This window comes from Aegilops tauschii, chromosome 4, assembly GCF_002575655.3.
Source record: "Aegilops tauschii subsp. strangulata cultivar AL8/78 chromosome 4, Aet v6.0, whole genome shotgun sequence".
NCBI lineage: Eukaryota > Viridiplantae > Streptophyta > Magnoliopsida > Poales > Poaceae > Aegilops > Aegilops tauschii.
This window is the reverse complement of record NC_053038.3, coordinates 359,113,018-359,122,177: the sequence shown is the minus strand read 5'-3', so window position 1 is coordinate 359,122,177 and position 9,160 is coordinate 359,113,018. Positions and strand designations below refer to the sequence as shown.

At 46.1% G+C, this 9,160-nt stretch overlaps 1 long non-coding RNA gene across 1 annotated transcript; it reads right to left on the bottom strand.

Moving 5' to 3' along the window:
* Positions 1 to 426: 426 nt before the first annotated feature.
* LOC141021526 (uncharacterized) lies at positions 427 to 4,000 on the bottom strand. The gene is made up of 2 exons (XR_012182844.1): positions 3,713 to 4,000; positions 427 to 2,077 (listed from the first exon to the last, which is right to left on the bottom strand). It is a non-coding gene; the product is annotated as an uncharacterized lncRNA (long non-coding RNA).
* Positions 4,001 to 9,160: the final 5,160 nt, after the last annotated feature.

Below are 9,160 nucleotides of genomic sequence, written 5' to 3'. Positions count from 1 at the left end.
GAGAGTATCTTCGGATCCTTCTGGTGCAGCAGACGATCATCTGTAATAAGGGGCTCTCCGGGAGAAAGTATTATCGAGAACCTAGAGTCAGAGTTAGTAAAATTGTTTAACCCGAATAGAAGAGATGTCAGAGTCCCAGAGTATAGGTTGAGGAATAAAAGATCCTACTACCACCCAATGGCGACGTGGGCCCGTAAGCCATACAGCCATGTTAGTAAAATAGTTTTCACTGACTAGACTCAACTTCGGCCAAGGAGTGTGGAAGGGGGATTCCTACAGGCAGTCGGCTCTGATACCAACTTGTGACGCCCCCGATTCAATCGTACACTAATCATGCACGCAAATGTGTATGATCAAGATCAGGGACTCACGGAAAGATATCACAACACAACTCTAAAACATAAATAAGTCATACAAGCATCATAATACAAGCCAGGGGCCTCGAGGGCTCGAATACAAGTGCTCGATCATAGACGAGTCAGCGGAAGCAACAATATCTGAGTACAGACATAGGTTAAACAAGTCTGCCTTAAGAAGGCTAGCACAAACTGGGATACAGATCGAAAGAGGCGCAGGCCTCCTGCCTGGGATCCTCCTAAACTACTCCTGGTTGTCGTCAGCGGGCTGCACGTAGTAGTAGGCACCTCCGGTGTAGTAGGAGTCGTCGGCGGCGGTGGCGTGTGGCTCCTGGGCTCCAGCATCTGGTTGCGACAACCAGGTACAAAGGAAAGGGGGAAAAGAGGGATAAAAGCAACCGTGAGTACTCATCCAAAGTACTCGCAAGCAAGGAGCTACACTACATATGCATGGGTATATATGCAAAGGGCCATATCGGTGGACTGAACTGCAGAATGCCAGAATAAGAGGGGGATAGCTAATCCTGTTGAAGACTACGCTTCTGGCCACCTCCATCTTGCAGCATGTAGGAGAGAGTAGATGGTAAGTTCACCAAGTAGCATCGCATAGCATAATCCTACCCGGCGATCCCCTCCTCGTCGCCCTGTTAGAGAGCGATCACTGGGTTATATCTGGTACTTGGAAGGGTGTGTTTTATTAAGTATCCGGTTCTAGTTGTCATAAGGTCAAGGTACAACTCCGGGTCGTCCTTTTACCGAGGGACATGGCTATTCGAATAGATAAACTTCCCTGCAGGGGTGCACCACATAACCCAACACGCTCGATCCCATTTGGCCGGACACACTTTCCTAGGTCATGCCCGGCCTCGGAAGATCAACACGTCGCAGCCCTACCTAGGCACAACAGAGAGGTCAGCACGCCGGTCTAAATCCTATGGCGCAGGGGTCTGGGCCCATCGCCCATTGCACACCTGCACGTTGCGAGGGCGGCCGGAAGCAGACCTAGCCTAGCAGGCGTTCCGGTCCAATCCGGCGCGCGCCGCTCCGTCGCTGACGTCACGAAGGCTTCGGCTGATACCACGACGTCGAGTGCCCATAACTGTTCCCGCGTAGTTGGTTAGTGCGTATAGACCAAATGGCCAGACTCAGATCAAATACCAAGATCTCGTTAAGCGTGTTATTTTGAAGTAACCGCGGACGCCGACCAGGGCCAGGCCCACCTCTCTCATAGGCGGTCTCAACCTGCCCTGTCGCTCCACCATAAAGTAACAGTCGGGGGCCGTCGGGAACCCAGGCCCACCTCTACCGGGATGGAGCCACCTACCCCTTCAGCCCCCATCTCCGAACAGTATCATAAGTAATGTAACAGTATAAAGTATATAGCATATGCCCGAGATCACCTCCCGAAGTGATCACGGCCCAGTAGTATAGCATGGCAGACGGACAAGAGCGTAGGGCCACTGATGGAACACTAGCATCCTATACTAAGCAGTAGGATAGCAGGTAAGGGTAATAACTGTAGCAACAATGACAGGCTATGCAGCAGAATAGGATTAACCGAAAGCAGTAACATGCTACACTACTCTAATGCAAGCAGTAGAGAGAAGGAATAGGCGATATCTGGTGATCAAGGTGGGGCTTGCCTGGAAGCTCTGTTGTACCGGGAGAAGGGTCGTCGATGACGTAGTCGTACTCGGTGGCATCAGCACCGGTCTCGGGGTCTACCGGAGAAGAAGAGGGGGAAGAAACAATGAATATAATGCAAACATAAGCATGACGGTGCATGACAAGACAAGTAATGGTGCCAGGTGTGCCCTAACGCAGTAGGAGGTGATACCGGCGAAGGGGGGAAAACATCCGGGAAAGTATCCCCGGTGTTTCGCGTTTTCGGACAGATGAACCGGAGGGGGAAAGTTGCGTGTTCGCTATGCTAGGGATGTGTGGCGGACGAACGGGCTACATATCCGGATTCGTCTCGTCGTTCTGATCAACTTTCATGTACAAAGTTTTTCATCCGAGTTACGGATTATTTTATATGATTTTTCAAAGTTTTACAAATATTCTAGAATTTATTTAATTTCGAAAAATAAAAGGAAAAGGCTAAGAGCACCCGGTCCAGTGCACCCAGCAGTGTACAAGGGCTGACAGTGGGCCCCGTTGACTGCCCAGTCAGCAGTCAACGTTGACTGGTCAGCGGGGACCGGGGGTCCCACAGTCAGTGCCTCATAACTTTAACAAAGTGTTTAAATTAAACTAATTAGGGCTGGGGCCCCACTGTCATAGCCACCACTTAGATTATATATTTTTTTAACCAAAAAGTTAGGCGGAAGGAGCCCACACGTCATTGGGTTAGAGGGGGGGTTAGTGCCTTAATGGCCATTTAGACCGGCGGTTAGACACCGGTGGCCAGAGGCCATGGCGGAGGGCGCAAGCGGCAGGGGAGGCGCTGGGAGGCGGCAGGGCGAGCGGCCAGCGGGAGGGCCCGGTGAGGCGCGGCGCGAGGCGTGGCGGGGAGCAAGGGACGCGGCGCGCGATGTACAGGAGGGGCACGGCGCTGGGTAGAGGCCGGCGCGGCGGCGTTCAGGCGGCAGCGGGGCTGCACGGGCGGGGCGCCGGAGCGAGCCGTGCGGTGGCCGGGCGAGGCATGAGCGGGCACGGCGAGCGGATCTGGCAAGCGCTAGGCGGAGCAGGAGGGCGCAGGCAGGCGGCAGTGGCTTCAGGCTGGCGGCACGAGCGGCAGTAGCGGCAAATCTTTAGTAGAAGCAGCGGCTAGGCAGCAGCAAGTAACAGCGCGGCGGCAGCAGCACGGGAGGCCAGCGAGGCACGGCGGCTAGAGACGGGAACGAGGCAGGGGCGGCCGGCGGCAGCGCGGGCTGTTCGTGGGGGGCTGCGAGTGGACAGGGGGCACGCGAGGCGCGGGTGCGGGGAGCGCGTCGAGCGAGAGCAGCACCGCGCGGCGGGGCGTCGATTGCGCGCGCGACACGCGTATGAGTGCGACTGGCAGCGGGCGCGGCCCGGGAAGGAGGGTGTGCGCGCGTGCAACAGCAGGTGGTCGCCACCGTGGGCGTGCACGGGCGTGGCCGGTGGTGGTCTGCGGTGGTGATAGCGTCGAGCAGAGGCGACGGCCGGAGCCGAGCGTGATGGCGAATGGCGATGCAGGGCACGGCAAGGCAAACAGTGTGCTGCGTTGGGTCCCTGCGGTTGCGTTGAGCATGACCGCGAGTTCGGACGCGAGCGGCGGGTGTTGTGGCTGCGGCTGTACCATTGCCGGCGAAAGCAAGCTACTAGAGGCGGCAGGGGCATGTTAGAGCTCGGGCTCGTGCTTAAGAAGATGCAGGGGAGGAAGTGAAGCTCACATAGAAGCTCGTGGAGGGCTCTAGGACGCCGGAGCTGCTCGGAGATGGGCAAATCGAAGACGAGCAGTGGCGGTTGCCGACGGAGGGGATCGACAGATGCGGCATCGTCTTGGCGTTTCGGCTCGAGGCAGTCCACGTTGAAGTCGAGGACGATGGCCTACATCTTCTGGACAAGGTGGAGTGACGAGGGGAGCACGGTGGCTACGCCGGCAGCAAATCCATGGCGACGGCTACCCTCTGATTCGCGTGGGAGATAAGAGAAGCGGCGCGGGGAAGGGAATGAATGGCACTAGGGTCCGTCCTGGGCGTCGTGGGGGGGGGGGGGGGGGGGGGGGGGTACTTATCCGTCGCGAGGAGGGAGTGGATGCTTGACACGGCGACGATCGGTGGCGTGGACGGCGTGCGCGCACTACCAGCGCCATGGATGAACAGGAGAGGGAGACAAAGGCGCTGGTGGGCTGGGCATGCGCCTGTAGCGACCAGGCCGCAAGTGCATAGTGTCGTCTTCATTTTCTTTTTACTATTTATATTTTCTATTTAGTTCCAGCTATCAAATGAATTTCGTTGAATACAACATTTGGCACATAAATATTGGGTCACATAATGGAGCTGCACACAAAGTTTCAAATCATTTTGAAAATGATAACTATTTGTTTATATTTAAATGGTTAATTTAAATGTTATTTGCTTCTGCTTTAATTATCCTAGAGGCATATAAACATTCCCAATAATGTTGGTTGATGTTTGTTATTTAGTTAGTGAATATTTACAACCTTTTGAACATTTTTAATATACTGTTTTAACAAATTATTATTTAATTTGTTATTTGAATTTTAATTTTAACTCTAGTTTGAAACAAGTGAGGTTAGCAAAAATTTAATTATGATGACTTGGCATCATTAACAGGGGTTCATTGTAGCTTAAGTATTCGGGCGTCACAATTGACAACCCCTTTAACACGTCGGGTTGCAAGGATTTGTTATGTGTGTGCAGGGGTTGTTTACGTTGTGTTGCTTGGTTCTCCTACTGGTTCGATAACCTTGGTTTCATATCTGAGGGAAATACCTACCGCCGCTGTGTTGCATCATCCCTTCCTCTTTGGGGAAATACCGACGTAGCTTCAAGCGACATCAAAAGGAATTTCCGGCGCCGTTGCCGAGGAGGATCTTCAACATATACCAGGTTCCTAATCACAAATGTCATCTCCTCGCAATTTACATTATTCTCCATTTGGCTCTCATTTTCCTCTCCCCCACTTCACAAAAATTTGCCGTTTTATTCGCCCTTCTTTTCCGTTCGCCGTTTTCTTGCCGGGTCTTTTTTGGAGTGCAATCTTGTTTGCCGTAATTATCGTTATGGATAGTTCTTCCTCTATTGCTTGCACTCTCGAGAACAAGGTTCTCAACTTTAAACAAAGGGGAGGAGAAAATTTAAAGGATGCTTGGTATAGGATTTGCAATGCTCATAATAGATCTATCCGTAAGCAATGTACCATTGTTCTTCTCTGTTGTTTTTATGTTGGCATCACCACTTGGTACAGATTCGTCCTTGATACAATTACCGGTGGAAATTTCTTGATGTGTCCTTTTCTTGATGCTTTTAATGCTATGGGAAATTTAGTAGGCTCACCACCTCTCATGATTAATGAAACAACTTTGACTCTTGAGCATGTTATGGAAAGACTAGATGCTATTGAAAAGAAAATGCTCACCGAAGATTATATGGAAATTATAGATAAAAATATGCATAATATTGCCACCAAGATTGGGTCAAAAGCGGGAGATATTTTTAAGTTGTTAAAAGAAAATGGTGCCGTAATCCATGAAAGAATGGAAGAAAACCCGTCTCGGATCGATAAATTAGAAGAAATTTTTTGTAATCTAAGCATGGCTTTCGCTTCTGCTAAAACTATCAAAGAAAACTCCCGTAAAGATTGGCAAGGTCACGAAGAACAAGGGTGCAACTTCTAGTAATAGTAATAAAGAAGATCTTAAGATGATTCGTATTCACCCGGATTTTGTTGAAGTGATAAGAGATCCTTTTTGCAAGAATGAAATCTTTGAATTTATTCCTAGGAGTGTTGTTATTGAAGATCTTTATGCTAAATCTTTGAAGGATTCTAAGTGTTTGATTGAAGAGTTGGACAAAGATGACAAAATTAGATCCTTGCTTTATGCCTAGCTAAGGGCGTAAAACTATAGCGCTTGTTGGGAGGCAACCAAATGAATAAAATTTATTTTTGCTTTTTGCTTTCTGTTCTTGAGTGTTAGCACAATTATGCTACTGTTATGATTGTGTTTTTTGTGTTTTAATTAGTGTTTGTGCCAAGTAGAACTGGTAGGATCTTCTTGGGTGATAGTTGTTTGATCTTGCTGAAAAATAGAAACTTTTGCGCTCACGAAAACAATTCTTATGTTTACCAGAGCATGATAAAATGCCAATTCTTTTTGCAGAAGATTAATATACAAATTGGTCTGATCGTCCTGTTTTTTCAGAATTTTTGGAGTTCCAGAAGTTTTTGAAATAGTCAGATTGTTACAGACTACTCTGTTTTGACAGATTCTGTTTTCTTTGCGTTGTGTGCTTATTTTCATGGCTCTATGGTTTTCTTTGATGAGTTTTTGCCATAGAAAAGCTGGAATATTGTAGATATAATGCAAAAACAAAATATGAATTGGTTTGTTACACTACTTTTAGTAGTGATTTGCTTTCTTTTACTAACGGATCTCACGAAGATTTTGTTGAGTTTTGTGTGATTGAAGTTTTCAAGTATTGGGTTATCTTACGATGGATGAAGGAGTAAGAAGTAGAAGAGCCTAAGCTTGGGGATGCCCCGGCATCCCAAGCTATTATCCAAAAATTAGGAACCAACTAAGCTTGTGGATGACCCCGAGTGGCATCCCCTCTTTCTTCTAACGACCATCGGTATTTTACTCGAAGCTATATTTTTATTCGTCACATACTATGTGTTTTGCTTGGAGCGTCTTGTATGATATGAGTCTTTGCTTGTTTTATTTTATTTTTTAAGTCTTGATCCCTTGCTGGACACACCTATATGGGAGAGCCAAAATTATGTCATGACTTGTTAGAATTGCTCTCTATGCTTCACTCAAATTTGTATGAGCTAGGGACTTGCTCTAGTGCTTCACTTATATCTTTTTGAGCACGGTGTGCTTAGTATTTTTGAAGAAATGCTCTCTTGCTTCACTTAGATTTCTTTGAGAGTTAGTAAAATTTTCAAGAAATTCTCTCTTGCTTCACTTAAATTATTTTGAGAGAAAGAAAAAAATTATGCTCATGATCTTCACTTATATTTGTTTGAGCTTATGAAAAGCAACACATGAAAATTAGTCCCAAAGTGATAGATATCCAAGAAGGGCATAATAAAAACTTTCATGAAGATCATTGGACAAAATAAACTTGATTATTAGTAATAGTTTTGAGATATGATGATGTGATATGTGGGTTATGTTGATGAGTAATTATGCTTTAGTAAGAATATTGGTGTTAAGGTTTGTGATTCCCTATGCAAGCACGAAAGTGAATAGTCATGCAATGAAATTATATCCAACTTGTGGTGCATTATTCGGTGTTATTTATGCTTAATGCTTGCTTATGAGATTATCCGTTTCTTGGTTGGTCGCTTCTCAATCTTTTGCTAGCCTTCATTTTGCACTAAGTATGATCTCTACCTCCGCATCCAAAAACCTTTAAACCAGTTGTGCCACATGAGTCCACTATATCTACCTATATGCGGTATTCTTTTGCCGTTCTAAGCAAATTTGCATGTGCCATCTCTAATTTTCAAAATAAACTTCTCTTTTGTGTGTTTGTTTCGCTCGCGGAGCAGTGAGGGGTGGCTAATATTTTCCATGCCAGATGTGTTATTCTCAGGATGAGTGTTTATTCACTTGTCATTGCACGAGAGTAAGGCAAAGGTATTACGGATGCCCAGTCCCGAAATGAAAAATGAATTTACTTTATGTTGTCAAATAATAAATTCCTTGGAAAGTGTTGGTATGGGAGGCACCCGTGGATACGGTTAGCCATGGAAAGTGAAAGTATGGTGGAAAAAGGAATAACCTTTATTTTCTGTTTGGGAACCGCCTATGATATATCTAGCATGGAAAGTGTTGGGAACTCTAAGTCGTTTTCGTTGGTGGGATGGATACACCTCCCAAAATGTTTTTATCTCTAAGTTTTTCGCTTTGAGCTCTGGCACCTCTACAAATCCCTACTTTCCTCTGTGAAGGGCCTTTCTTTTACTTTATGCAATTTTTATTTTGAATTTGAGTCTCCATCTTCTTTTATAAAAGCACCAACTAGGAGGCAATATGATTGTACTTAAGTATTGGGTGTAACTAATATGCGAGTGTGTTTCATGAATGGATCAATGGTTGAGCATGATGGGCTAGGGATAACTTATTTTAGCATTGATATTTTGAAAGACATGGTTGCTTGTTGATATGCATGAGTATTTAAATTATCATTTCAAAACTAGACTTTTGCTTTGAATCACATAAAAGTCCAAATGTCCATGCTATAAAGAAAAGATTATGATATGACATGTTAGGCAGCATTCCACATCAAAAATTCTGTTTTTATCACTTACCTACTCGAGGACGAGTAGGAGTTAAGCTTGGGGATGCTGATACGTCTCCAACGTATCTATAATTTTTTATTGTTCCATGCTGTTATATTATCAATCTTGGATGTTTTATAATCATTTTATAGTCATTTTATATCTTTTTTGGTACTAACCTATTGACATAGTGCCAAATGCCAGTTGCTGTTTTCTGCATGTTTTTTACATCGCAGGAAATCAATATCAGACGGAGTCCAAACGCAACGAAACTTCACGGAGATTTTTTTGGGAACAGAAGGAATATAATTAATGGGCTCTGGCTGCGCCTAGGGGTGCTACAAGGAGAGCACAACCCACCAGGGTGCACCAGGAGGCCCAGACGCGCCCTCGTCGGTTGTGCCCACCTCGGGTGCCCCCCGGACCGCCTCTTTGCTCTATAAATACCCCAATATTCCCAAAACCCTAGGGGTGTCTACAAAATATTCATCCAGCCGCCGCAGAGTCCAGAACCACCAGATCCAATCTAGACACCATCTCGGATGGGGTTCACCACCTCCATTGGTGCCTCTCCGATGATGCGTGAGTAGTTCTTGGTAGACCTTCGGGTCCGTAGTTAGTAGCTAGATGGCTTCATCTCTCTCTCTCTCTGAATTCTCAATACAATGATCTCTTGGAGATCCATATGATGTAACTCTTTTGCGGTGTGTTTGTTGGGATCGATGAACTTTGAGTTTATGATCAGATCTATGTTTTTATATCCATGAAAGTTATTTAAGTTTCTTTGATCTCTTATATGCATGATTGCTTATAGCCTCGTATTTCTTCTCCGATATTTGGGTTTTGTTTGGCCAACTTGATCTATT